The sequence below is a fragment of the Anomalospiza imberbis genome, chromosome 3 (assembly GCF_031753505.1).
Source record: "Anomalospiza imberbis isolate Cuckoo-Finch-1a 21T00152 chromosome 3, ASM3175350v1, whole genome shotgun sequence".
NCBI lineage: Eukaryota > Metazoa > Chordata > Aves > Passeriformes > Viduidae > Anomalospiza > Anomalospiza imberbis.
Window position 1 is genome coordinate 3,145,430 of NC_089683.1, and position 27,786 is coordinate 3,173,215.

Sequence of the window (27,786 nt, forward strand, 5' to 3'; positions counted from 1 at the left end):
TGCCCACAGGGGACAGGTTGAAACCAGGTGATCTTAAAGGTTCCTTCCAAGCCAATGGTACCATTTTCTATCTTAGTGACAGTGCCCTGAGAAGTCTTTTGAACTCAAACAACACTCACGACTCTGTTCCTGCAGTGAAGGTTTCCACAGGTGATGTTTGCTTGTAAAACTTCTTAAATAAAACATCTGATGACTGACCATAGTTCCTTCGATCAGTCATAGTTCCTGGGATCTAAATCATAATTTCAGCCAATGTTTCTGCTTGGAAAAGTCCATCAGCACATCCAACCCGTGGCCTGTTGTGAAAGGCAGTGAAAAAACAGTTAAGGTATCACCAACAATCTTTCACTTATCTCTCTTTCCTTTTCCAAACCTTCCACAGGGTTCTAAAATTTCTTGAGCCCTAAATAATTGCTTTAATGTGGTGGTTTATTCAGGCAATGTGCTGGAAATGTCCTCGTTGGAGAAGGAATCATGGATAGTGACAAGTCCAATTAAATCAGTTGCTTTCAGTAATGGAAGGTGCAGGAGCATAGACATAGGAATGTGTGGAGATGTCAGCCCACAAGATGCATTCCCAATGTATTTAGTTCTTGTAAAGGGGAAAATAAGTGCATATTCCAGCACAGGGGATAATAGCAGGCTATTGTCATCTCCCAGAACTGTGGGGAAGGTGCATTTGGAGTAATATCCATTTGTTAATAGAAAATTAATCCCTTCAAATGAAATCATCACAGAACGGACATATCTCTATCTTGGCCTGGGACACCCTGTGAGCGTCAGAAGTTTTTTCTGTGGTGCCTAATACATGCTAAACACTCAGGAGCTCTCCTTTCCAGCAGCATCTCCTCTGGAATCCATAAACCTGGTTGGAACTTATGTTTATGTAACATTCCTTAATAAACTTATGTTTATTAAAGAACAGGAGCACATAAATTTGATTACTCAAGCATTCAGAGGGGGACTGATCTTACCCAGCTTTAGCTGTTTAAGAGTAATGGACTTAACCTAAACATTCCATTATCCAGGGGAAGATAGCAGCTCCTCCTGGGAACAATCCAACATGTCCCAGGATCGGTCTGGAGTCAGTCTAACTCAATGGCAATTTCCCCTCACCTTTCTGCTGAACCTAAAACATTAACTATAATTACCTGCCCACAATTCCCATGTCCCTGGAAATGTCCAAGGCCAGGTTGGACAAGGCTTGGAGTAACCTGAAGTAGTGGAGGGTGTCCCTGACCATGACAGGAGCTGGAACTAGATGAGTTTTAAGGTCCCTTCCCACCAATCCATTTTGGAATTCCATGATCCTGTGACTATATTTTAAATGAATCCTACTGAAATAGATGCTGCCTCCCATTTTTTTGTTCCAGAAATGACACACTGGGTCTTTCTCCTGCCAGGATCCAACAGATGCATTTGAAATTTTTTTTCCCACTGATTTTCAAAAGGCTGAGCTCTTTTCAGTTGAACATTTGGCCTCAGGAGACCACTTTATATTCCAAGTCAGGGCTGGATGTCTGTGGTGGCAATGCTTCATTCAGATGTTTAAGCTTCAAATCAAGTGGATTGACCCATCTTCATGTCTAGAATTCTGAATTACTCTTCAGAAGTGCCTGGGGCCAAGTTAGTATTTTTCTGTTGAAGAGCCAAGCAGAGTTTTGGACACTTGGAAAGTAATTTTCCACACTATTAAATTGATATCAGGGTTCCTGGTACAATCAGACAGATTTGGACGTGGACAGTGACCAGGCAGGGTTAGAAAACAGACAAGGAGCTATTCCCAGTTGGCTCTTTGGATGCAACCAGCAGGTTTGGGAAGGAAAAAAGTTTAGCTATGCCATGTTTTTTGGGCCACAGGGGCAGCAAATGAGAGCTGGCCCATTTTTTGCCAGTCTAGGTGGAAGCTGGAGTCTCTTGATTGAAGTGTGCTTAATTGAAGTGCTCTGCATTCATGCCAGGCACCTGCATTTTAGGTGTTATAAAATCTAAAAAGGGACCTGGAGCAGTCCAAGGTTTGCGTGGTTTGCTCAGAACCGGGCAAGAGCCCAGACTCTGCTTTTGGACCTTGCTGTATTTTTATATTCTCATATTTCAGTAGCCACTACAAGCCCCAAACCCACTTAGGCCAAGTGTTTGCTGTCACACAGCACAAGATTGCCCTGTCTCTAAACCCACTTCTGTTTCCTGTATAAGATGCGAGGTAGGAAGTATTTTCAAGGAACAGATGGTGGCAATGCAGGGTAACAGAGATGCATTAGTGAAGGTATTCAATGAATCTCCTCCAGCGCCTCTTTTCCCAAAGGTCTCACAAAAGGTGGTTTAGGCTAAAACTACTCCTAAAACTCAAGAAAATAACTTCAGTTAGGGCTTGAGGGTGGTGAGGATCAAGCTGGGAGATGTGACTTTACTGCAGCTCCAGAAAAACTAGTAGAGGATATTGATACCCAAATTGCTTCCAAAATGGTTCTGAACAGGGAAAATTACCCATGTTGAGCTTGAGGCTGGTACATTCAACCTACTCACAGGCAAAGTAGGTGTTTTAAAGCCATCAACACAAACCCTGAGTTTTTCTGGTTGCTGATGTGTCACGTCTCTCCTCATTCATACTGAGAAGCTCAGCCCCTGCTAATCCTTTCACCTGCCAGCTGTGTTTGAGGATTAGCAAAAAATCTGTTTCCCCTTGTCCAAGGTCTCAGAGATGCTTCATCAGAATTTAATTCCATCTATCCAATGCTCTTAAACCTTACAGAAACACTTGAAAACAGTTCTTCTTTTAGAAAAGCAAGGATGAAGGATTAGATCATGTTCTGTGATTTGCATCTATCAGTAAATGCATTTACAGACAAATCTTGTGGTTTCTTCTTTGTGCCTAAGCTGAAGGTCAGCCACCAAAAATGCTCAGCAGCTGTCAGGGAGAAAAGGAAAAAGGGACTACAAGAAATAGCACCTGGCAAAAATTGCTTATATTTTGGGACAAGTTCTGCACTTTTAGATGGGCTCAGACCATGCAAATCCAACTCCTTCATGTTTCTGGAAGAGAAATCTGTGTTTGACTGTTAATCTCTTTGATGTCTCCGTTAAAGAATTTTTTATAGGGAAAAAAAGGTGAAAGTCAGTGTATTTTCACAGTATTGTTGCCATCAGTGGTGGAATTATCCACAAAAGATCAAACATCATCTTTTTCTTCCAGTTCTGTAAATAACTTCAAGCTTTTAAAGCCCAAAGAAATGTATCAACAAAAATATTGGAGATATAAATATTAGTGTCCATAACCCCTGTACTGTTATTTATAAGAAACCAAGGAAGCACAGGAATGGTAGGTGGATTAATTGAAAAACAAACTTTTTAAAGAAAAAAGCACAATGAGCAACCCTGTGCTTGGTGTGGTGCCCAAGTTAATGCATGGAGGACTTTGAGACTGTTGTCATCTGAATTATGTCATTTTGAAAGGAAGTGCTGCAAGGGGTGTAATTGGTAGGAAGTTCATTTCCATCCTGATATAAATGGACTCGTCCATTTTGTGAAACAGAAAAAAAGAAAAGCCTGTCGGAATTAATTCAGGGTCTGTATATAGGCCATTTATAAGACCAAAATAGATAAAACTTGGGCAAAAGAAGCTGCTGAGGTCAGATTTAGCCATAGGAGTGATGTCACTGAGAAGCTGGTAGAAACGGTCATAAAAATGATGGAGACAAGATCACTGAAGGACAAAAGCTGGAGAGAACTTTTCCATGTGCATTTTCGTGCCTCAGTGCAACCTCTCTCAGCCTGGGCAGGATCTCTGCCGTGTGGAGAAAGGAATGTTTTTAGTCTGAGAAAAGCCGTTCATTTGTTTCCCTCTGAGAGACGCATCCTGCATACGATGCTGTCTGTGGGAGGGTGGAAATGTTCAACTACTGTGCTGAGGATGAGGGCTGTGGACTGAATTCCACCTCAGAAGTTCCATGCTTTTTGTACCTGACAGGGCTTGATCTTCTCCACAAAAATAGCCTTGCGGAGTTTGCTGAGACAAAGACTGTGCAGGTGTTCAGCCATGAAGAAGACAAGTTGTGGAGTCAATATCCTGGAAAAATAGCCAGAATCCAATAAAAAAATTATTTAGTCAATGAGCTGCTGCCTTATATCTGATCCAAAGGTAACAGACACAGCGTGAGTAGGAGTATTGAGGAGAAACAGGTAAAGGATCTTGGCATTTCTTGTGATTTTGAGACAGTCATTGATACCCTTTGTTCAATTCTAGATCCATTTTGAAATGGAAGTCATGGAAATGAGATAGAATAGAATATTAGAGGGTGGGTTTGGATTAACTCTGAGGAAGGAATTTTTCCCTGTGAGGGTGATGAGGCCCTGGCACAGGGTGCCCAGAGAAGCTGTGGCTGCCCCTGGATCCCTGGAAGTGCCCAAGGCCAGGTTGGACGGGGCTTGGAGCAACCTGGGATAGTAAAATGGAAGGTATTTGAATATTAGGATTGTAGAAACTCAAATTTAGACTGGAAGAACCTCTGGTTCAAGCCTGTGCTTAAAGCAGGTCCAACATACCTCAGGTTCTCATGGCTGTGTCCAGGTGAATTTTTAATGAGTGAAATGCTTTTCCCTGTTACAGCTTGTGCTTCTCACCCCTCCACTCTGCACCTCTAAAGGAGCCTGGGTTTGTCTTCTGTACCCCCTCTTTAATAGTCTAAGAAAGCTGTGGGATCTCCATCAGTGTTCCCTTTGTTGGAGGAACCCAGTTCTCAGCCCCTCCTTTGTTTGATGTGTCCCAAACCCCCAGCAATCTCAGTGACCTTCAAGGCAGGAGCAAAATGATACATTTGTTTGAAATTTTTACCAGGACACTGTATACCTTTCTCAAGTGCCTGTATCTGAATTCCTGAATTCTGTTTATGTGATACTTCAGCAATACTATGTACTGTTCAGGAAGGTTGTGCACCGTGGCTGAGTCTCACAGCACAGAGAAGTTGTTGATGAGGACATGCAAGAAACCAGATCAAAAGACTCCTCATGCTGCAAAAAAAAAAAAAAAAAAAAGTTTAAAAGTTTGTTTTTTTTTTTTTTTTTTTAGTTTGAATCACTTCCTTGGTGTTCATCAAAGAGTTGTTGAGCCATTCTTTCTGGAGATGTTTTCAGGTTTTCCTTGAAAAACTGAAACACCTGTTGCCTGTCACACATTCCTGGAGGCAATAACATTATTGAAGTGAAATAAATTCATCAATTTAGAGAGAAAAAGAGGAAATTCACAGCCAGGAACCTGGGGCTGGTCAGAGATGTTCAGTGCATGTGTGTGTGTGTGTATTCTGTATATCCAGTGTATTATTTAATACAGCTCCTTCCAAGCTGTGAATTCTTAGTTGAGCTATTCTGGGGAGGGAGGTGGAAAGGAGGGGGCAAGTTATTGAGATGTTGGCATCTTGAAGTTACACTTTTCCAGGAAAGAAATTTCTTTCCATTGTGAGACCATTTTGAAGAAATCACATTTTGCTGTGTCTTTAAATTATTGTTATACCCATTTTGACCTGTAATATAATAAAGATGTAGTTTTTTGCTCTATTTTCATTATTTCATGGCCATCTTTCATTTCCTTGTTATTATTTTGGATGGTAAGAGAGGGAAAAAGACAGGGATGAAAAGCATGACAAAGGTGAACATAATTGTGATGTGCAGAGAAGACCAGAAGAACCCTAATTTAGAGTTCAAAAATGGTGATTTCTTGAGAAAATGAGAATATTTCATAAAAATGCAGCTTTGTCACTGAAGTTTTCATTTCCAGGCAAAATTCATTTTTTAGAAGAAAATTTAATGGCTTCCACATTTCTGTTCAGTGATGCTGTTGCTCTGAAAGCCCTTTGTTGATGGTTGCTATAGAAAAGCTTTAGAAAAACAGGTGGGTATATATAGGAAGCTTTTAGCCAAGAGCTTTCTCCAAATTATTTTCCTTTTACATTAACGCCTCATCTTGACAAAATAGATTTACAGATGACCACGTCCTAAATCTCCCTTTAATTAGGGTAACTCAGAAGCAGTTCCTGAGCATCCCTGGGAGTTTGCTGCTCTGGAAGTGGGCAAATCTCTGTGCTGTGTGTTTATTTTATGGTTTTATTTCCCATGGGCTCTGCAATTATTTATTTATATTTGGCTTAAACATCTCCCCCTGAAGGTGACACAAAGCCCAGTTTTAAATGTTCTTCTTTAGCAGTCCAGCTTGTGCCCCAAGCATGGTTTGGCTCACTGAGCACAAGATCCTTTCACATCCCTCCAGCAAAATCTTCCATCAGGAAGTCGTGAGCCCTGAGAGAACTTTGAGAGAACTTATTACATTATTAATAAACTGGCTGATTAAAGGACACAGTTCCCTCTGGCTTTTCCTAAACTGGTTTTGTTCAAGGTATTTTAATCTGGGCACATTTTGTAATTAAGACATTTTGATTCCATATCTATTAACAGTGATAAGGATCCAAAATCATAATAAAAAATTGAAATAAAAGTGGAGAAAGGCCTGAGGAGAGAAGCCTCAGAGAGACCCCACTGTCCTGCAGTCGAGTGCTATTTTCTATATAGAATAGAATTCAGGTTGGGAAACACCTCCAAGATCATCAAGTCCAACCTGTGACCAGGTGGCAAGGCCACCACTGGCCCATGTCCCCAAGTGCCACATCCAACTGCTTTTAAATCCCTTCAGGGGTGGGGACTCCAGCACAGCACTGGGCAGCTGTGCTAGGGCCTGACCACAATGTAAAGGTCCAAAGGAAATGAATGAAATTTGTAAGACCCACATGTGCACAGGAATTCTCTGAGCCATTTCTTTACACATTGCTCTGTGTTATGCAGAAATTTGACCAGATCCTGCCTTATTAGAGAAAGACAAAAGGTTTAATTGAAGAAAAATGCTTTAATTATGTTCAGCATATGCAGTGGGTGCTGGCAATGCCCCTTGGATTAAAAAAAAAAGCCCACAGGAACTGAGCTGACACCAGGCAGGATCGCTGACTTCCAGTTGCACTGAGCTGAGCCCAGTTGTGAGCCAAGCCCAGCAGAGCTGGATCCCACAAACCCCCACCACTTTAATATGCTCCAACTGGAGCCTAATAAATACATCTCTGTTAGGAACCTAAATGCAGCCAGGACATGGGCTCGGATGTTGACCTGGGGTTTTTATAAAGCCTCTGACACAATTTTGGCCAGATTAACGGGGCCTTTCCCAGATGGGGGCTGAGGCAGCACATGCCAGGTACCAAACTGACATTTGGATGTGGCCTCTTGTTTTGAAGTATTTGTTTTGCATGTCCTTAAACGGAACCAGGGTAGTTGTCTCATACCTGGAAGTGTCCAAGGCCAGGTTGGACAGGGCTTGGAGCAATCTGGAATAGCAGAAGGTGTCCCTGCCCATGGCAGGGGGTGGGAACAAGGTGAGCTTTGGGTGTCTCTTCCCACCCAAACCATTCTGTGACTCTGTGACTCTCTGACTCTGTGGTTCTGTGCTGTTTCTCCTTTAATTGACATCTCATCATGTTGTATGCAGAATTTATTCTGCAGACTTTAAGGAAGAGCTGTTAAGTTTATTATTCTTACCGTTTGTCATCTGCACTGTGGCAAATCAGGACAGGCCAACCTGCACCTACAGGAGATGCTGCTGGTCACAGATTAGACATTTCTGTGCCTGTTTGTCCTTTTTGAGGAGCTGTATTGACTCCAGTGCCGGTGTGAAATTGGTATTATGAAATGAATGATGGAGAACTCTCAAATGGGTCATAGCAGTGGCTCAGAACTTCTTGTAACCTCATTGGGGGCTGAAGCTGAATTCAGGTGTCACCTTGGCCCTGACACAGGGATAACTTCACCTTCAAGCATCGTGACTTTCAGGTGGATGGTGAGGCATCTTGCAGGTGGAATGTGAGGGTTTTGTTTCATTCTGACTCACCACTGGCTCAAGAAAAGATTTATTTTTCTCCCCCTGATGTTTAGTGCAATAAGCACCAAAAGAAGCCTCTGCTTTGTAGGTCACCTGCTCGTTATTCTGCTTTACAGGTTTTAAAGTGTTTTTTCACTTGTAGCTCTGTGATTTTCCAGCCTTTCATAAAAGATGGGCTCCTGGTCTCCATGAGGGTCATTAGAAATGAGAAATGTGAGCTGGTCTGATTGAACAGCTGAAGCTGGAGCTGGCTTTCATACCCCAAAAAATAAACCAACACACGGAGATGTGAGCTCAAACCCATCCTGCCCTCTGGACTACTGGAATTTGAAGGACATTTCCAGAATCATTGTGTTGCTCCCGGATGTTTTGAAGCCCTTCCCAGACAGATGTGTAAAAAAAAGGAAAACATTTTAATTTTACAGTTCATATCTATTTGTTCAGTATTGTTGTCTCTAATATTGCTGTAAAATGATGTCATGAGCATGTGCCATCCCAAAGCAAGCTCAGAGGAGAAGAATATTCCAAAGCAGAGACACTTCTGAGGAGAAAGGAAATATTTTCTTTCCTAGGCCAAGCCCCCAGAATTTGTAGAGTCAGCTCATTCTGTATCACCAAGGGGTTCCTATTCCTTTGCAATATGGCAAGCTGTTTCTTCCCTCTTAAATTCTGTTTCATCAGCAGTTGTGGCTCAGTGTGGGGCTTTTCAGAATTCCACTAATGTTTTTGCAGGTGATTACTTAGCGCAGGACTTCGGTGTTGCTGTGGACTCTGTCACAAGCATCTGTTGGGACTGACACAGGTAGAGCCCAACCTGCCTCCAGGGAAGGCTGGGTTAGAGGTCCTTCCCATCCTATTTTTACACTTTTTTTGTTCATTCATTTACCTGGTTTTCTGTCTTTTTTTGTCTGTCTTCAGCACTGTTTGTCATTATCTGCCCCAATCTTCTTCTATTTTGTTTTGTGATGCCCTAATAATGAGCTTTTGTCGTGTACAATGACTACATCTTGTTCCCCCCTCCCCTCCCCTTCATATCATAATATCATCTGCTTGGGATGTTTTGAGAAAAATGCAACAAGCTATGATAAATCACCCTGTCAAGTTCCCCAGCATTTCAAGCTGTTGCTGAAGTTACAGATAAAACCCAGCGAGAGGCTTTGTGGGGAAGAAAGGTGGGGGAAGGAATTCTGTTCCTCAGCGCCTGCATCTCTCTGGTGCCTGTAATGAATCCATGGGTGGGATGAAACGTGGGGGATGTGTCAACCTTGCTGTTGTTCCTAATGAATCAAGGAGCTATTTTGAAGAGTTTCTCTGTCTCTCAGGAGCTGTTTCCATGTTTGCAAGGTGGAATTTTTCATGTGTTTTGAGCAGCTCTGCCTTTCCAACCTGCACCTGCAGTGCAGTAAAATGTATTTAGCTTTGTACAGGGCAGGTTAGCAGGTCCAAGGGTTGGGTGAAGCTGGCTGAGAACTTTCTGGAGCCCTTTGCAAAGAGTCTGAGGTTTTGCAGCAGGAAGTCGATGCAAACCCTGATGGTTTCACAGGTGTTGTCTCTGTTTATTGCCAGGGATATTTGAGACAAAAAAGCTTTTTCCTTTTCTCCTAAAGAAGCTTGGTGGCACAAGTGCTCACAAGACATTCAGACCAGTTAGTCTGTGAATAACAGAAGTTTTGGAATTTCCCTTTGTGGTCCCTTCAGCCAAAAAGTGAGTTCTGGCAGAGCAGGAACAGCCTCCTTTCGTAGCTGCTGCACCTGCTCATGAATAAAGAGCAACAGCATCCCTGGAGAGTGAAGGACTTTGGTTTCAGATGAAAGCAAAAGGACACAGGAAGTCCAAATCCAAGGGTAGGACACAGGATGTGTTTCTTTTCTCTGAGGGCAGCCATCTCAAACTGAAATAATTCCCTGAATTGCAGCTCCTCATGGCAGATGGAGAGGGAAACTGCCTGGATACTGAGCTGTACATAGCAGTGAAAAGCAGAAGAGATCCATGATTACAGAGAGAAGGAAGAGCAAAGTTCTAAAATAGTTCTACTCCCTGTTGCCTCTCTCCCCCAGTGTAGCAGTTCTTCAATAGTTTAACACATTAGTGGAAAAAATAGCACCCAGGAAAGGCATCATCCGGAGGAACTGAGATACCATCACTTATCTAGAAATGCTCTGTGCATCAGGAGTGGGAAATAAGCCCAGTGTAAAGCATGGAGTGACAAAATGATTTGGGCTGGAAGGGACTTTAAAGCTCATCCAGTTCCAACCCCCTGCCATGGGCAGGAAAAACTTCCACTATCCCAGGTTACTCCAAGCCGGCCTTGGACACTTCCAGGGATGGCACAGCCACAGCTTCTCTGTGCCAGGGCCTCACCAATTCCACAGGGAAGGATTCCTTCCCAATATCCCACCTAACCTTGCCCTCTGGCAGTGGAAATTAATGCGTAAAGCACCGCCTGACTTGTCCTTGTGCATTAAATTGTGCCGTGGAGATGCCCCTTGGCCCATCCACGCTGGTCCCTTTTGGGCACGTCCTTGGCACAGTGGGGCCAAGCCTGGGGGGTTGCCTGGCACTATCCCAAGCAATTCCTGGCTGTGGTGGACAAGCCAACACAGGCCAAGCATTCCCAGTGTGGAATCTGCACATGGAAACCCACTTTGAGGGCCTGAGAGAGGTTAATGGATGGCTGCAAGCTGGGCCATAACATTTAAAGCCTCCAGGCCACGGCGAGGCCTCAGGTGCATTTTGTGAGAGACAGGAATCAATGAGTGATTTTCCCGACAAAAAGAAGGTTTCTTGTAAACATCCTCTGCAAGAAAAGATATTATTAGATTACCTTTACACACATATTAGCAAGAATAGTGTTTGGTTGGCATTAGGCTGGGAATAGACATCTTTGAGCAGAAATGCTCCTACTGAAACACAATTACCAGCCCCAGCTTTGCACAGCTGCTCGTGTGGGGCTTCTGTTGTGTGATGCCAGATGCGAAAATGTCCCTTTGTTCAACAGTTCCACACAGTTTGTTCAACAGACGGTGACAATTTCGTGTCGGGTTCATTCAGCTGAGCTTATCTATAAATTATGGAAATGGGCTGGGATTTCCCTGCCTGGGAGATAACCTGGTTATCTGTGCCACGTGCCTGGAGCACAGGCCAGGGATGCAATGCACTCCCAGCGCTTTTGGAATCTCCAACCAGACCTTGCTCTCAGAGGATTAAACAATCCTGCAACTCGGCTGTTTATGTGGGAGAAAAATGTCATGGAGAAGCATTATTTAGAAGAAGAAATTTTTTTTTTCTCCCATTCTTTTTCCTGGTAAAAGATAAGAAATCACATGTGTGTGGTGTGGATTCATCTGGCTGAGCTTTGAAATCATTGCAGAAAATACTTGTGGTCTGTCTTCCACCCTCCCAACTGCATGGAGTGGACATGCTCCATGCCTTGGGGTGCCAAATTCAGTTTGAAAGTTCCTTGGGACAGAGACCCATCATTCCTCATTATCCCAACAAAGGCCATACACATCTTGCTGATACATATAATATACATATATATTTTTTTTCACCAATATATCTATAAAATCATCTTGCCTATAAACCTAGTGTTGTCATGGTGATTTGAAAGCTGCTGTAATGCAGTTATGCTTATGCACAGACCCACTCTTATTTCAAATCAACCATATGACCACTTACCTTATCTGTAACAGCATCCAACCTGCCCCTGAGGGAGCAAAAACTCTCCATAAGGTTGTGCAGCTGCTTTTTTGGGGGGAGTGGGAGCATCCCCTGCTTTAGACCTCACCTGGCTGCCAGAGGCTGTCAGCTCTTCCTGCATCCCTGAGAATATTCCTGCTTATTTATAATTTATCCAATACAAACCTGAGCTTTTTGTTGGGGTTTGGGGCTCTCCTGCAGGAAAAGCCAGTCTGTAATTCTTAGTGACACCTCAAAAGTCCGGCATGGAGGTGGGAAGCTGCTGTTTTGTCCGTGTGCTTTATTCCTTAAATATTCAATGAGGAGACAATCAGAGGACAGGGAAAAAAAGAAAAGAGGTGTTAATTTTGCCAGCCCTTTAGAGATGCTCTGCAGGGAGCAGTTCAGCTCCAGTGGAAGTCAGTGGGATGGGATCAGGTCTTGGGAAGACACCGTGAAACAAAAAGGAGGTGGAATATTAATATTTAATTTTCAAGGATGGGAAGTTTTGTGCCTTTCCTGAAGAGAGGGCTCTCTGTACCCATCATTATTCTGTGTGGCCCTTCCAACTCAGGGTACTCTGATTCCATCATTACGTGCAAAATTTGCAATTTTTCCCCCTTTTGTATGGAAAATTAGTCTGTAGATAAAGACAAGATGCTCTTATATGTAAGATACATATGTCTATATTATATATCTATACATTATATATGATATTACAAGTACAAAGGAAATTTCACCATATAAAATTAAATTATTACTTCCTCAAATGCTTTTCAGCACCGGGAAGGGCCAGTTTCACCATGTTACTGTTCAGTACAGAGAGGGGAACAATGGGTGAAGTTGGGGGGGGACTTCTTCTCTGACCAGGGACCGGACCCAGGGAGTGTCTGGAGCTGTGCCAGGGGAGGTTTAGGTTTGATATGAGGAAAAGGTTCTTCCCCCAGAGGGTGTCAGGCACTGGAACAGCTCCCCAGGGAATGGGCAGAGCCCCAAGGCTGCCAGAGATCCAGGAGTGTTTGGACAGCTCTCTCAGGGATACACAGGGTGGGATTGTTGAGATCCTTGTAGGTCCCTCCCAACTCAGGACATCCCATGATTCTGACTCCATGGTGACACTTTGCAGTCCTGGGATGAACAGCAGTGAAAACCAAGCGGGATTTTAACCTTTTAAGTTGTACATTTTAACTCTGGGAAGCCAAAGAAGTTGAAGGCAGAATGGAAACGTGAATCCTTCAGTGTGACCTCTGCTCATTATGAATCCCTGTGGTTTCCAGCAGAGCCATCCAGGGCTGCTCTGGAATGTATGGATGTGGGAAAGGTTGCGGAAAAAGATTATTTAAGAAACAGTATGCAGTGATCTGATAAAAGATGACAACATAATTAATATCCTCGAGGAGGCAGAGTTAAAGCTCTATGAGCCTTGCATTTCTCATTTCCTGACTTTTGAGTGCTTAACTGTGCATATTTAATGTTATATTAAAATAAAGGAGAGGCGCATGTTATAGGCAAAGAGCCCCTTTCCTGCTACTTGAGGATGCTGAATTATTTCACGGAAGATGCATTGTTTTGATGGGATCTGCATGATGTGAATTGAAGTGACATCAGCTGCAAGCCACATTTATAATTCTAATTTATAATATATTCGTAAATTGGGCTGTGCATGATTCTCTCCAGTACCAGAGGACGTGCTGCTTTCTGACAGACATCAGCTGAATGTGAAATCACAGAATCCCAGAATGGTTTGGGTGGAAAGGGGCCTTAAAGCTCATCTAATTCCATGGGCAGGGGTACCTTCCACTATCCCAGATTGCTCCAACTTGGCCTTAGACACTTCCAGGAATGGGACAGCCACAGCTTCTCTGGCCAACTTTTAGACAGAGGCAATTCCTCGGGAACTGGTAGGTTGGAGCTGAAATTCCTAAAAGAGTTTTGTCCTGATGGAAACAAGAAGAGGCTGAGGCTGTTTTGCTTCTCTGCATGTGCTGCTCCTTAGAGCAAATGGTTTGAACTGGGGAGGAAAGCCAGGCCTGGGGAAGTGACCTAGAATGTATTCATAGTTTTGCTGCAGGGGATGGTGGAAGCTCCCTTATTGTAAGACTGAGCTGAAATGAAGTAAAGCTGCTTAGAAACAGATTTCCAAACATAAGGGTAGGTAGTGACTTCTTAAGAAGCAGAGGGGAAGGGGCTCAGTGGGGATTATTCCCAGAGATGTCACTGAGACACACTACAAATATTTCCTCTTGTAACTTCTTAGGAGAAAAACCTGAATTCTCAGCAGGCAGTGTCACTGCTCAGCTCTTTAATGTGCCTGCCTGGCTGTGCTGCCACCTCCCAGCTCTGGTGTCAAAGTCACAAATCTGCTCAGCCCTGCAGATGGAAGATCACGTAAAATAATAAATTCCCAAATTAATGCACAGCACTTGGAGGTGGAGAGGAGGTGGAGTATTGGGGTGATGCTGGGGGAATGGCAGCTCTTGGTGTTCATACCCTGGGCTTGCCGTCAGACTTGGATGGCTGGAGTGGTGTCAGGAGAAGTTTAGGTTGGAAATCAGGAAAAGATTCTTCCCCCAGAGGGTGTTTGGGCACTGAACAGGCTCCCAAAGGAATGGGCATGGCCACACAGCTGCCAGAGCTGCAGGAGCATTTAGACAATGCTGTCAGGGACAATTTGGGATTGTTGGGGTGTCTGTGCAGGGCCAGGAACTGGGCTGGATGGTCCTTGTGGGTCCATTCCAACTCAGGACATTCTGTGATTCCATGAAATCCTGCTCTCATCCTCGTGCTCTCAGAGAATCGGGGCTTTTTTTCTTCACATCTGAACCTTCTCTGTGTTCCAAACACCCAGGAAGGCTCTATCCAAGTACCACCCCTGTGCTACCCAGCAGGACTGGCCTAGAAGCAGAAGTGCCTTGGCCTAGACAAAATGTAAATTAGGTCATTTTTTTTGGCAACTTTAGGAGTTATAAGGCTACTGTATTTATTGTTTGGAAAATTGGACAAACCATTGTAAAACATATTTACATCTGTCTCCCAAGGGCATTCCCCACAATAAATATTCTTATGAGATCAATAAAGTGTCTGGATTGGTGTGGAGGGGAGACTGGAATGTGCACAAATGGGGTTTAATGGACATTTCAGGCATTTTCAAAGTCCCTGGCCCTACTGATGCAAACCTGGAATAATTTTCCTTATGGATGTGGACCCAAACCTAGCAGGAATCAGATTAAGACTCAGGTCTATTCTGTGGGCAGGGAATTGCAAGCAGCTTTCTGTCATCATGAGGTAAATTTCCCTTCACCCAATCTGTTATTCTGGAAGGCTGAAAATGGTGCAAACTGCATAAAAACAAAGGTCGAGGTGTGCTGGGGCTGACCAAAGGTCCACCCAACCCCTTGCTCCCATGGCAGCCACCTGGGCTGGGCCTTAATCTCAGCCTAAATATGATGAGGTGTGGGAAAAGCGTAACTCAAGCCTTCCTTTTTCAGACAAAACCAGTCAGGTTTGGAGATAAAGTGACTGGAGTAGGAGGTGAGACCTCCAGATTAGAACAATTCCTTCTTTTTCAGAAGGTATTAGGAGGAAAAGGACAAGCTCTGGGTACTGGAAGATTGTGGTGTCATTCCTTACTATCTTCAGAGAATAAAGATGCAGAGAGGAGATGTTGTCTTGGAGATTTAGAACAGACTTGAGAAGGAATTTGAGATCCTTCTTTGTGGATCCCTTTGATCCAGCACTTTTCAGACAGTGGAACAGATTTGATGACCCACCTGGTTTACCAGGCTGGGATGGAGAGCTCTTGCTCTGGCCAGATTCCCAAAACCATCTGCTCCAGTGCCCACTGGCAAATCCCAGCCTGTGGGAGTTTTACTGTATGTTTTGGGACATGCACAGCTCAGAGCTTGTGCTGAAGAGCAGAAAATTCCATAATATGAGGATCTGGAGCCACTCCTCAGCAGGATTTGCAAGACCTTATGGCATGGAACAAGGAGAGATTTGGATGCTACAGGGAAGCTTAGCCAGTCCGGGGGAAGAATATCCTGAACCCTGCTTGGATGTGGTTGTGGAAAAAGGACATTTTTTCATATTATTTTGCTGCTACAAACCTTTAAAAGTTGGTTGAGAGGTTAAACTCTGATAATGTGAAAAAACACCAACAGTGAGAAGAAAGTAAAACACCCCCTGTCAGCAACATCCTTTCATTGGGATAAACAGGAACAAAATAATCCCGCCTTTTATAAAACCACGATTAATTTCTGATCTCTGGTAGCATCCTGGATGTTGTCTTCTGCTGTATTTGGACTCCTGGCAGAGAAAGGAGCTGCGAACACTGATTGCCAGGTACCCAAATAATAAAAATAATAAAAAGCTGCCAGGTGATGTAAACTTTGGAGAAGGAATTTCCGTGAAGGGGACGTGAGTCAGGAGTCTCTGTGCCATCACTGCCAGCAGGCTGCTATGTAGGACACCACGGCTTGTGTTCCCTTCACACCCAGTTTGCACCAAAATACCTTCTCTGGCAACAAAGTCGGAGCTGCAGGAGGAGGAGGAGGAGGAGGAGGAGGAGGAGGTGGAGGATCAGATCCAGGTGCAGTCGCATGGCTGGGAAAAGAGAGGATCCTGGCTTCTCCTCTCTCCTGCTGCCCCCTTCCACAATTCCTTTCCACATGGATTCGTGTGCTGAGCCACTTCAGAGATCTCAACTGGCACAAAATATTGTGGATTAGTTTTCCACTGATAAAATTCCCATGGCAAGTTGTCCAGAAGGCAGCAAGAGCTCCAGCACTCACCTGGGGAGATTGGGAGAGCTCTGAGCAAGTCCCTTGCAGCAGCAAGGTGGGACACTAGCACCTCAGCTTCTCGTACTGGTATATTGATTTTTTATGTAACTCAGTGAATTGTTGGACTCAGCAGCCTTAGAGGTCAGAGTCATGAAATATTTTGGGTTGTAAGGGACCTTAAAGCCCATCTCACTCCACTCCCTGCCAGGGGAAACCTCCCACTATCCCAGGTTGCTCCAAGCCCCGTCCAACCTGGCTTTGGACACTTCCAGGGATCCAGGGGCAGCCACAGCTTCTCTGGGCACCTTGTGCCAGGGACTCCCCATCCTCACAGGGAGCAATTCCTTCCCAATATCCCATTTATCCCTGCCCTCTGGCAGTGGGCAGCCATTCCCTGTGTCCCGTCCCTCCATCCCTTGTCCCAAGTCCCTCTCCAGCTCTCCTGGAGCCCCTTTAGGCTCTGGAAGGGGCTCTAAAGTCTCCCAGGATCCTTCTCTTCTCCAGATGAACCCCCCCAGCTTGTTGAACTTGGTTGCTGGGCCAATCCTCATGGGTCTTCCTTCCTACCTGAATCAGATGGAAATTTGCCTCAGACCCATTAAATTCATTCTTTGTGACATTGCTTTCAGTGACAGCTTTGAATGGGGGAGATTTATGTCTGAATTCAAGGAATAGAGCAGGGCATCCTGGAAGTGATTCCAGGTGAGTGGCCCCAATGTCCTGGTACAAATGCCACTCAATTACGACGTTTTCCATCACATTCTCTCTTACAAATGTGTATGTTTTATTGATGCAGAGCTAAATCAAGTATCTGCCATCACTACACTCTCTTCCTCCACTCCCAGCTGGCATTTCATGCAGCACATATTGCAGTTTTCTTTTTGAACAGAAGCCTTTTCATCTACTGGAAAGCAGAAAAATGCCATAGGTGACATAGTTTAGCAGCATTAATCACATTAAATCTGTCTGAACTGCTGCAGATGGGAAAAAAAAGTCCTGTTTGCATGTCAGGGCTCCAGGAAAACTGATTTTTCTTTCAGAGATGAGAACTGCATTTTCCTTTCATTTAGTTTAAAGAGAACAGAAACTTGGGTCTGGAAAGGATTCCCTGGGTCAGCTAATGTGGCTCCTTGTTATTCTGGGCAACAATCTCATGGAATCTTTCCCATTAAAATGGATCAAGTACCATTTAACACCCAGTGAGGTTTTTGTCCCAGATATTCCCATTATGAGGGGAATAACCTCATTTATCTGAGAGTCAAAGATTTTGGTTGCAATATTTTTTATTTAATTTCCACATTTCTTCGTGGCCAATTGAGCCACAGCTGTGGTTCAGATTCTCTCTCAAACCCTGTCCACATCTGCTGGTTGCTCATGGGCCTTGGACAGGGGACAGAAATGCTTTGGAGGACCGGGATAACATGGAATGGCAATTCTGCTTTGCCAGATGGTGCCATTTTTTAGGAGAAAACTGTCAGTCATTGCCTGTTGGACTTATTCCTTGTGCCAACCACTACAATAAAGCTGATAATGGATAATTTGGGAGGTTGAAACCATGGAGGATTTAGGGATTTTCTTGCACTGGAGCTTGAGTGAGCTTTTTATCAGTGCAGGAATTGAGGCTGTGGATTCCCTATACAGCACAAATATGGGATGGAGCAATGAACAGGCACCAGGGTGGGGTGAGTTGTCCTAAAGTTTAATCATGGAATCATTGGAAAAGACCTATAAGATCATCCAGTCATAATTCTCTGCTGCCAAGGAGTGGGGGGAGAGGATCCGTGGCAGAATCCTGGGAGATCCTTGGATAGGTCCCACTGGCTTGCCTAAAAAACCCTTATTTTGACAGCCAGTTTGATCCCAAAATCTTGGAAAGGCAGCACCCTGCCACTCTGAGGTTGGCTGATGCAGGTTCTGGTTCAGCAGCACAGTGGAAATCAGCTCCTAAGGCTTAGAGATATCATGGAGGTAGAAATCACCTAATTCTGAAAGATTTATCTACAAATATCATCCCGTGGGAGAAGATGGACTGAAATGCCAGAGCATAAGTGCCATCCAAATGACAAATGACTGAAGACTGCTCACCCCAGCTCATGTCATCAGCAGATAAATTAGTGGAATAATGTTTTCAGCTGCTTGATAATGTACAGGTGGAAGAAAAAAAAGAAAAAGGCACAACAACGCTAATTAATATGAAATAGATTAAGAGATGCCCCAAACAGCCTCAGAAATTTTGCAGTGTTAAAGTTCTGTAATGTGAATAAACTGTGGAAGAAAGACAGTCCCACCAGCAGCCTGGTGTAATCATGGGAGGAAATTATTAATGTCCATGTCTGTATCCAAGAGATTTCTTGGATGATTCTGTCCCTGGATACCACTGGTCGCATTAAGAGGTGCTTCATGGGTGAAGCTTGAAGGGCAGAGCCTGGTTTCATCCGTGGTATTAATTACTACACATACTCTTAATCTGCTTTTGGAAACAGGTTGGCCATGTGCAAACTGCCTTTGGGAATGATTCCTGGCCCTCCATCTTTGAAACTGTGCTGGGAAAGGATGGGAAATGAAGTTAGTGGGATAAAAACATGCTGTGGACTGCTCTAAACCCTTTCAGTTTTGATGATGAAGTTCTTCTGCCAGTGCCTATCATGAGGTTGGAAAAACTCTCCACGACCTTTGAGTCCAACCATTTCCCAGTGCTGCCAAGGCCACCAGTGATCCATGTCCCCAAGTGCCACATGGCTTTTAAATCCCTCCAAGGATGGGGACTCTCCCACTGTCCTGGGCATTGCAACCCTTTCAGGGCACTTTTTAGCCTTTTTTTTTTTTTTTTTTTTTTTTAATCATTGAAGATTTTTCATGCTTTTCATGCCTGGATTTAAATTGTCCTTTTTCATCCGTTTCTGAGTGCTCAACTCTTGATGATCCGTTGGTTCTTTTCCCATGGTTTTCCAATCCTCTTCATATTGATATTGGAGCTGTTGGCACTTCCAAGTGGCTGGAACTTGCAGGAGATGGGTGAGGTAGTGGGGGCCTGGAATAAGGAATATTTGATGCCTGTCTTAATGGGAAAGGAGGACCTGGCAGTGTAGACATCAACCACAATAATTCCTTGAAATATGCTGGCACAAATAATCAAAGCCTTCACAAGCACCCAGAAAATCCTTGTAAGCAAGAAAAGGCAACCAGGTCTACATGGAGCTGCCAGAAAATCAGCAGGAAATTTGCTGGAAGTCTGAAGTCAGAGCATTTAACAAGAGTTTTGATATTTGTTCTGTGTCAAAAGAGAAATTTGAATTGAACGGAGCTCACAGGGCTCTGGTTTAGGCAAGAGAACGTAACTTTTGTATTTGGAGTGAAAAACAGCAAGGCTGGGAGACAGGGGAAAAGATTGGGAAAACGTCCATTGGAAAAGCTGGAAATGGAGCTGCTTCTGCTGTGGGACTGTAGGATGACTGAGACAGGTGTCCAGCCTGGAAAAGAAAAGGCTCCAGGAAGACCTTAGAGCTCTTCCAGTGCCTAAATGGACTCCAAGAGGTGATTGGACAATACTAAGTGTAGAACACAGTTTACACATGTAATAGAATGAATTCTTTTGGAAAAATCTGGTGTAACGAGTGTTAATTACCATAATGAGGGAGTTGGAACTAAATGATCCTCAAGTCTCTTCCCACCAGAACCACTCCATGATCCTATTTCTAGCACCTCTCCTCTGAAAACACTTCAGAGTTTCAACCTACAGAATCCTTTTATTCTATGTTTGGTTCAACTTCTTCAGGAGAATCACAGTCCTTCATGTGAACTTGATTATCTCATTGCTAGAAGTCAACCCAGATCCAAATGAGAGCAATTTCTGATTCTTGTCTTACTTTACATTGGCTCTGGATGTGCAGAAGGGGTTAAATCTCTCTCCCCATCCCGCACACACACACAGAGCCCAACACAACACTTCGTTCCATGTGTCTGCTTGGCAACTTGGGAGAGTTTTGCTGGCATGTGGGAGAGACCTGCAGGAGTCAAGTGCAGCATTAATGTGAGTTCCCAGTGGCTTCGGGGGAAGCTCATTACTGACCTGGCTTCGGCGTCTTCATTTACAGTAACGCTTTAAATATTTAATCCATCTCTCCTTCTTTCCTGTCATGGGCCATTTTCCCTCAATTGATTCCTTGTTTGGGGTGGGGGGCAGGGATGGTTAGAATGCATTTATGTTAGTGGAATTCTATAAATTATCCTCATTAAGAAGCCTAGTAACAACAGGCCAGTGTCGAAGTTTTGTGTTGCACTTTTTTTACCTCAGGTTCCCAAAGCACTTCAGAGGTACTCGCTGGGTAAAGGTGAGGAGCAAAGCTTTGCTGGAAGTTTAAAAATCAGAGGGAAGAGAAGTGGAAAGCTGGCATGAGAATCATGGAGTGGTTTGGGTTGGAAAAGACATGAAAGACCATGTAGTTCCCACCCTCCCACCATGGGCAGGGACAGCTTCTGCTATCCCAGATGACTCCAGCCTGGCCTTGGACACTTCCAGGGATCCAGGGGCAGCCACAGCTTCTCTGTACAAACCGTGCTAGTTCCTTATCAGTTTTCCCAGGTGCATGGTCTTCATGGCTGCATCTCCTGGGACTCCTCACCAGGTCAGGCAATGCCACAGCTCCCATGTGGTCAAGCAGTGCCCTTATATTACACAATTCAGCTCTTCTGCAAGTAGCAAGCAGGCACATAAAGGGATAGGCAGGGAAGGGACCTGTCCCAGCCTCTCATTCTGCAGCCTCATAAATTTTGAGTTGACTTTACAGGATCACAAATCAATTTTTCCCCAAAGTCAATTTTTTTGGGGTGATATTTTTAGTGAGATCTCTAAGACTTACTTTGTAATCCCATGAAATCAGCATCAGGCAGGATGTGAAGACAGTCAGGAAAATCATTAAAACAATATCACACCTCTGTATTTGTAAAGGGGTCTTGGAGTGCAGTTTGGCCTCGTTCTTGATGACCACAAGATCTCTTTATGAACCTATAAAGAAAGAGATGGGGAGGATTTGCCTTTCACCAAGACAGGCTCAGAGAAGAGTATAAAACCCTTCAGTATCTGGGGGCAAATGCTTTCAATGGGCAGGAAAAACAGGGTTTCAGCAAATGTACTTCGAAAGAGAATCACAGAATGTTTTGGGTTGGGAGGGACATTAAGGATCATCAGTTCCAACCCCTGCCATGGCTCCACTAGACCAGGTTGCTCAAAGCCCCATCCAACCTGGAAAGAACAACAAAAATATTAAAAATAAATCAAATCCCTTGCACATTTCCTCAGTGCTACAGATTTTTATTTATCAATCAGCCAAGAAATGCTCAGGTGTGTCAGATATGCAGCATCTGTGTTTGCACTGCCAACCTTAAATCTGGTGTCCTCAGTTAGCTGGAACAACAAATTAAAAGAAAACACCCCCAAGCCTGACCTGTTCCTTGATAGCTCAGCATGGAGTGCTATCCTACAAGTGACACGAGTTTTTCTGCAAATACCACTGATCCAGCAGAGAAGAAAGAGAAAGCCGAGTTCATGCTCCGTGGAAAGAGGGTATTTTCATTTCAGGGAACATTTATTTTCATCACAATACCTGGTAATACCACCCATTATTACACAGCTAAAACACTCAGCCTTTGAACCCAGAAAATGGTCTAGGACTCGAGGACCAGGCTCTGTCCAACTCCATTTGTGCTGCCACAATTTAAGCAAGGATTTGAGGAGTGGGCTCTGAATACCCACAAATTGCAGAACAAACACTGCTGCTGTCATTATTGATGGTTTGTGTCCTTGATACAAGTGCTGCATCTCAAGGAGAGGAGTATTCATGGATGGTCCAGTGCTGACTTTCTTGGAACCCTTCATTTCAGTTTTGTTTGGTGAGTGCTGCAGACTTTGAATGAAGATGCAACATTTCATTTACTCCCTTTTTACTTCCCTGGAAGCTGTCAAAGGATGAGAGCTGTGATTGTAATTGAAAACATCCCAACAAAGCCTCAAAATTATTATGACTGAAATGAAAAAAATCTTATTCTTTAACTACTGTTAGGCTTCACCTTGAAAAACCATGGCTGACCTTCAAAGAGGAATTTTGTGGCTAATAATAAGAAGAATTTGATAATTTAGCAGATGTTGACCATTCCTTTTCCTATATGGTCACAAAGAAACCTCAGCCTTCTAATTGAAAATGTGATTTGCTTTGACCTGGAATCACAGTGAGGAATTCTGGCACCTCAGTCTTGCCAGTAGAGCTGGATGCTCCCCATTTTAGGGATGTCTGACAGTTCCTCTCAGAAGTCTTTTCCCTCAGTTGATTGATACTTCAGCAAACATTAATTTGGGAGCTGGGCGGGGGGGGGTGGGTGTGACATTTTCTGTGCCAGTTTTCTCCCTCCTCAGACTGATATTTTTAAAGTTCCAGCCAAAATTGTTGGGAGCAGGAAGCTGGAGAAAAACATGTTGTTTTCAATTCTAAAATATTTCTCCCAGCCTGTCTACGAGGAGCTTTGGTACCTCCCCGCTGCAGAGGAGGGATCTGAATTTCAGGAAGGAGGCGTTTTGTGCGCATATCCTGCTTTTTTTCTTTTTTTTATCTCACAGTGGAAATTTCCCTGGATTTTCTTAAGAGATGTCACAGCATTTAAAAGCTGAAGCCCTCAAGAGATGCTGCAGGGGGATGAGTTTTGCTCTCTGGCTGTGCCTGCTCCAGCACCACGGTGTGTTTTCCAAGAAGATAGGGATGACCCTTCCCATCCTGGCTGATGTTTGCTCTTAAAAAATTTGGGAGCCAGGTTCTCCTGGGGGTTTAAAGTGATATTAAAGTGATGAGGGAGAAGCTGCCCTGCAAGAAGGCAAAAAATGAAAAAAAAAAATCAAATTTTAAGGGCCAAAAAAGAGAATGTTGGGACAAAGAGAGGGGAACAAGAGAGGTAATGGGGGAGAGAAGTTTTAGGGCTACTCAGAGACATTGAAGGGGGAGATGGAGCCAGGGGAACCAGACCCTGGTGATGAAAGGGAAAAACAATTCCCATTTCTTGGCCCAAGGACTGTTTATCACACCAGAAGCCAGCAGGGTGACTATTTAAATCACAGAATCACTGCATCCCAGCATGGTTTGGGTAGGAAGGGACCTCAAAAAACACCAATTCCAACCCCTGCTACAGGCAGGGATGCCTTCCATTATACACAGCTGCATCCCTTCTCCTTTTTCCTGTTTTTAGCATCCCATATACAGCACATGATCCTGCAGCTCCTCATTTCCCAGGGAACACAGCTTGGAGCACAGGAGCCATGTCAAACTCCCCAGAACAAAGTGCTTGGTGGTGGATTCCATCATCCCAGCAATCCCAGGGAACATCCCCTTCTGCAGCGTCAGGTATTAGAGAAGGAGCAAGACACACTCAGAGAGGGGAAAAAGAAAGGAAATCAAGCTGCTTTCATGCATTCTTTGTCATTATTTTTCCCCTGTTGTTCAGAATTCTAGTTTAAAAAAAAAAAAAAAAGGAAAAAAAAAAAGGAAGGAAAAGAGGGCTCTAACATTTACTGGCAGTAATCATTGCACCATCTGCTCCGGGAGCTGCTTCCAGAACACACGTTCTCAGCTGCTGAGCAGTCAGCTCCCCATCCCTTCCTCTCAGAGACAGGGATGCCAGCAGTTCCTAAACTGTAACAGCATGAACAAGCCTTTTTATTTTCTTTTTTTCCCCCCTCTTTTTCCTTTTCAGTTTCTGGATTTTTTTTTAAGGCAGGAGAGTTTGGATTTTTCACCAGATTGTTTTTAAGACTGAGCTCTTCCAAATTTGAGGTTCTTCATCTGAGCATGTGCGGTGGCAAAAATATGGAGAATTTTAATATTTTAATATTTCAGAGTGTCCCAAGGGGGGTTGCTTTGTAGCAGAGCTTCACTGGCAGCTGGGCTGCTCTCAAGGATGGATTTATCCCATGTTACTTCTGGGGAGAAGCTTTCCTGGTGGGATCCCCTCCTGCCTGGGCATGGACACCTCTGATTTCTGCTCTCATGATCCATAAATGAGCTCAGCTCCAGCTTCTTCCCCTTCCCTTCTGCATGCAAAGTCAGCACAAGCAGTTCAATATCCCTGCCTTCCTTAGACATCCCAAATCCATCAGGGAACCACAGGATATGAACCAGGAGGAGATTCCTCACCACCAAACAGGCTGAAAGGAGTTGGGACACCCAGGGTTGCCCTCTCTGTGCTCCTGCATTGCTGCCCTTTGGCTGGTGAGGAGCAGAAGCTCTTAAGGAAATATATGACCAATTTGGAGGGCAGGGGTGACAGTAATTAGCTAGTCCATCCTGTCCTTGGATGCTTCTGTTTCACTGACTCCCCAGTCTGTGGCTCTTGAGCCCTCTATTGTTGTTTATATCAGCAATAACAACCCGCGGTCTGTGTACATTTAAATTCAGGATGAAAAAACATCCGTCTGTGCAAGCCCCTCTTCAGCCCTCCCACTGCAGAGCCAATGCTTCCCAAAGAAATGAGGCAGAGTGGATGCAGAGCCCATTAGGCCTGTCCCAGGAGGCAGGGATCTATAGCTTACAGATGTGCTCACAGAGAGAAATCTGCATTAGGAAAAAGAATTCCTGCTTGACCGGCGGATCTGTGCTAAACCACACAACTGGAAGTGCAGCTTTGCAGGGAGAAGGGACTCTGTGGGATAGCTTTGTGTGATTTTATCTGGGTTTCACTGCAACAAGAGCAGATTTACTCCTTTACAAGCAGGAGAAATGGGATTTTTCCCTTAGCCTCATGTGCTTGCTCTCAAGCTGGATGGGTGTTTTCCCATCCAGAAATCAGGGTTGGGATTTCTTTTGGATCAGCATTTGATCCAGCTGAACAGTTGTTTTTGCACCTGGAAATCAGGGTTGGGTTTTTTGGGTATCAGCATTTGATCCAGCTGAACTGTAAAGCACATCACAGAGCTTGGAGCCTCAAAAGCACTTTGGGAATCTCTCTTATTCCTCAAGGCACCGCCTGTGTGCATGAGCCTCTGGATTTTCACAGGCTGTGACGGTTCCATTTAAGAAAATACAAATTTATGGGGTCAAATGGGTTGGACAGACGATTTATAAAAAAAATGTATCCTACTCATAACAGGGGATTGTGACACAGGGTAGATCAGAAGATTGACAGAAGTAGTTGGGAAGACAAGAAATGGAACATAAAATGAGGAAGCAGGAAAATGAGAAAAATGGGAAGATATTTGGACCTGAAAGATCTCCCAAATATTGGTGCCCATTTCAAATATTCCCTCTGCAAGGCAAGCCCATCCATTCACCTCCTGTTGCTGATAATGGGGACAGGAGCTCCTCATAGTCCTGTTGTTCCTCCCCAAATGATTCTTAGATGTGGGGCTGTGTGGTAAAGGGGAAGAGGAAGATTCCTTGCAGGATGGCTGATTTTTAAGACCAAAAGCCCTTTCACACCGAGGGATGGGCAGGTGCTGGTGCTGTCACTGGGTGAGTGGCTGTGTCACACAGGCTGTGCAGGGCAAGACAGCCATGGAACACAAAGCATTGCTTGCTGAAGAGAATGAGGAACAGTCCATGCTTGGGAGGTTGGGAAACAACAAACTGAATGACCTCATTCCTTCCATGGATGCACAGATGCCATAAGTGGGGATTAAGGGCAGCAGATTTGAGACCATCCGTGGTGTCAGGCACGGTGGGAGAGGCCATGCTGACTTGTGAACTTGGATCTGTTGCTTGGATGAGGGTGGGAAATCCTTTCATGTGTTTTTTCTGCGCACTCCAAGTTCACTGGGTGGTGGCAACCCCGTTGCTCCCCCTGGAGCAAGGACAGCATGGCAGGGCTGGCAGCTGCTGGTGCCTTGATCACAGCAAGCGCCTGGACCGGGCTCCCTCGTTCCTTCCAAAATCCCTCCCAGGACCCCCACGGCGATGGACACAAAGAGGCAGCCAAAGGGAAGCAGTTGTTCTCCAAAGGAAGGAGTCGAGGGGTGTTGCTAATGCTGGGATTCCTCAGAGCAACACGTCCTGGGGCAGCTGCTGTGCCAGGAGAGGCACCGAGCCACACGCGGCTCCTCCAAATGCTCCGTTGGCTTCAAGGAAAGAAAAAGGCAGGGCAGAGACCCCAGTGGAGGTGGGGAGGTGTTTTGGGGGGCCCCATCACTTCTTTTACTTGCTGTAACAGCCTAGAAATGAACAATTTGGAGGTTTCATAACGCTCTTAATTAGGACAAACTTAAAAAGGACCACTTGGCATCCTCGGTGGTGGAAGCCATGTGCTACCTGCAGCAGGCCAAGTCCAAAATGAAACTGATTTTTCTCTCTTACCTACATTCTGCATTCAGGCAGCTGCTCCTAACAGGTGCTCGCTCTCTTCCTAGCAGATGGTGACAAAAAATGGGTTTTTTGGCAGGTTCTGCCACGGAGCAGCCTTCTTATCACACATATTGATGTGTATACAAACACACACGTGTTATCAGGTGTTGGGTTTCAAAAGGAATTCTCCTTCTGAGATAAGGTCACCCACGTCGGGGGTTTAGCCAGGATGGTCTGTGCCTGTCTCTTTTGTTCCTTGGGTCTAAAGGCATTTGAGTACTTTGCTGCCACATCAAAACCCCACAAATATTGGCCATTAGTTCAGATCTCCTGGTGTATCTGAAGGTGTTTTAGGAGGAACATGTGGTGTTAGGCTGTGTCCCTTCATATCTATCATTAACCCTTAATTGCCTAAATAGCAATTAACTCCTAAAGAGGTAGGTTTTAGGTGGGGAATGCCCTGATACTTTCTCCTTGCTCCCGGTTGTGGTAATATAATAGAAATGCAGAAATCAGAGTAGGATGTGTTGGAAAGGATCTTAAAGATTGTCTCATTTCAAGGATCTCTCTCTTTAAATAAAACAATCAGTTAAGAAGGTGCAGTGGAATAGAGACACAGCAATGCCTTTAAACAAAGTGCAGGGTTTTATCCTGGGAATTGCACCAGGGCTCTGAGTGCTGAAGTGTTTGAAGCTGCAGGGAAAGCATCCGCAGAGGATTTGTGCTGTATCCATCACCCAACGAGAGGCAGCTGTCAAACAAATCCCTTTGGTTCTTGACTCTGCTTCCACCGCCCAGATTCTGCCTGGTGAGGGCTGTGAATTTGTCAAAATGGTGCAAAGCAATGCCAGCTTTGGGGAACTGGGGAACTTTTCCTCCTTCTATTCCTTGTGCAGGGAGCACCAGGCAGAGCCATCCTCGCTCTGCTTTGCTGCTCATTTCAAAGGAGCAGCCTGAGCCAAGAGAACCAGATGAGGGTGACATCTGGCCATGGAGCCTCTGCCAAGTCACTGCTGTTCTGTAGCTGGCAGGAAGATGATGTGCTGCAAATGCCAGGTTCTCTCTGAAATGTAAAGTGCATTCCCTGCATTTTCTTTGCTTCCT

The 27,786-nt window shown here is 44.5% G+C and overlaps 2 protein-coding genes and 1 long non-coding RNA gene across 4 annotated transcripts in view; 2 read left to right on the top strand and 1 right to left on the bottom strand.

Moving 5' to 3' along the window:
- LOC137470132 (serine protease 55-like) overlaps positions 1-27,786 on the top strand; it is a 371,058-nt gene that overhangs the window by 312,229 nt on the left and 31,043 nt on the right. The gene's annotated exons all lie outside the window — the stretch shown is intronic.
- The window catches only part of MSRA (methionine sulfoxide reductase A), a 227,574-nt gene that overhangs the window by 187,099 nt on the left and 12,689 nt on the right, over positions 1-27,786 (top strand). The window lies entirely within an intron of this gene.
- Positions 8,926-11,190, bottom strand: LOC137470117 (uncharacterized). The gene is made up of 3 exons (XR_010996884.1): positions 10,829-11,190; positions 10,555-10,707; positions 8,926-9,867 (listed from the first exon to the last, which is right to left on the bottom strand). It is a non-coding gene; the product is annotated as an uncharacterized lncRNA (long non-coding RNA).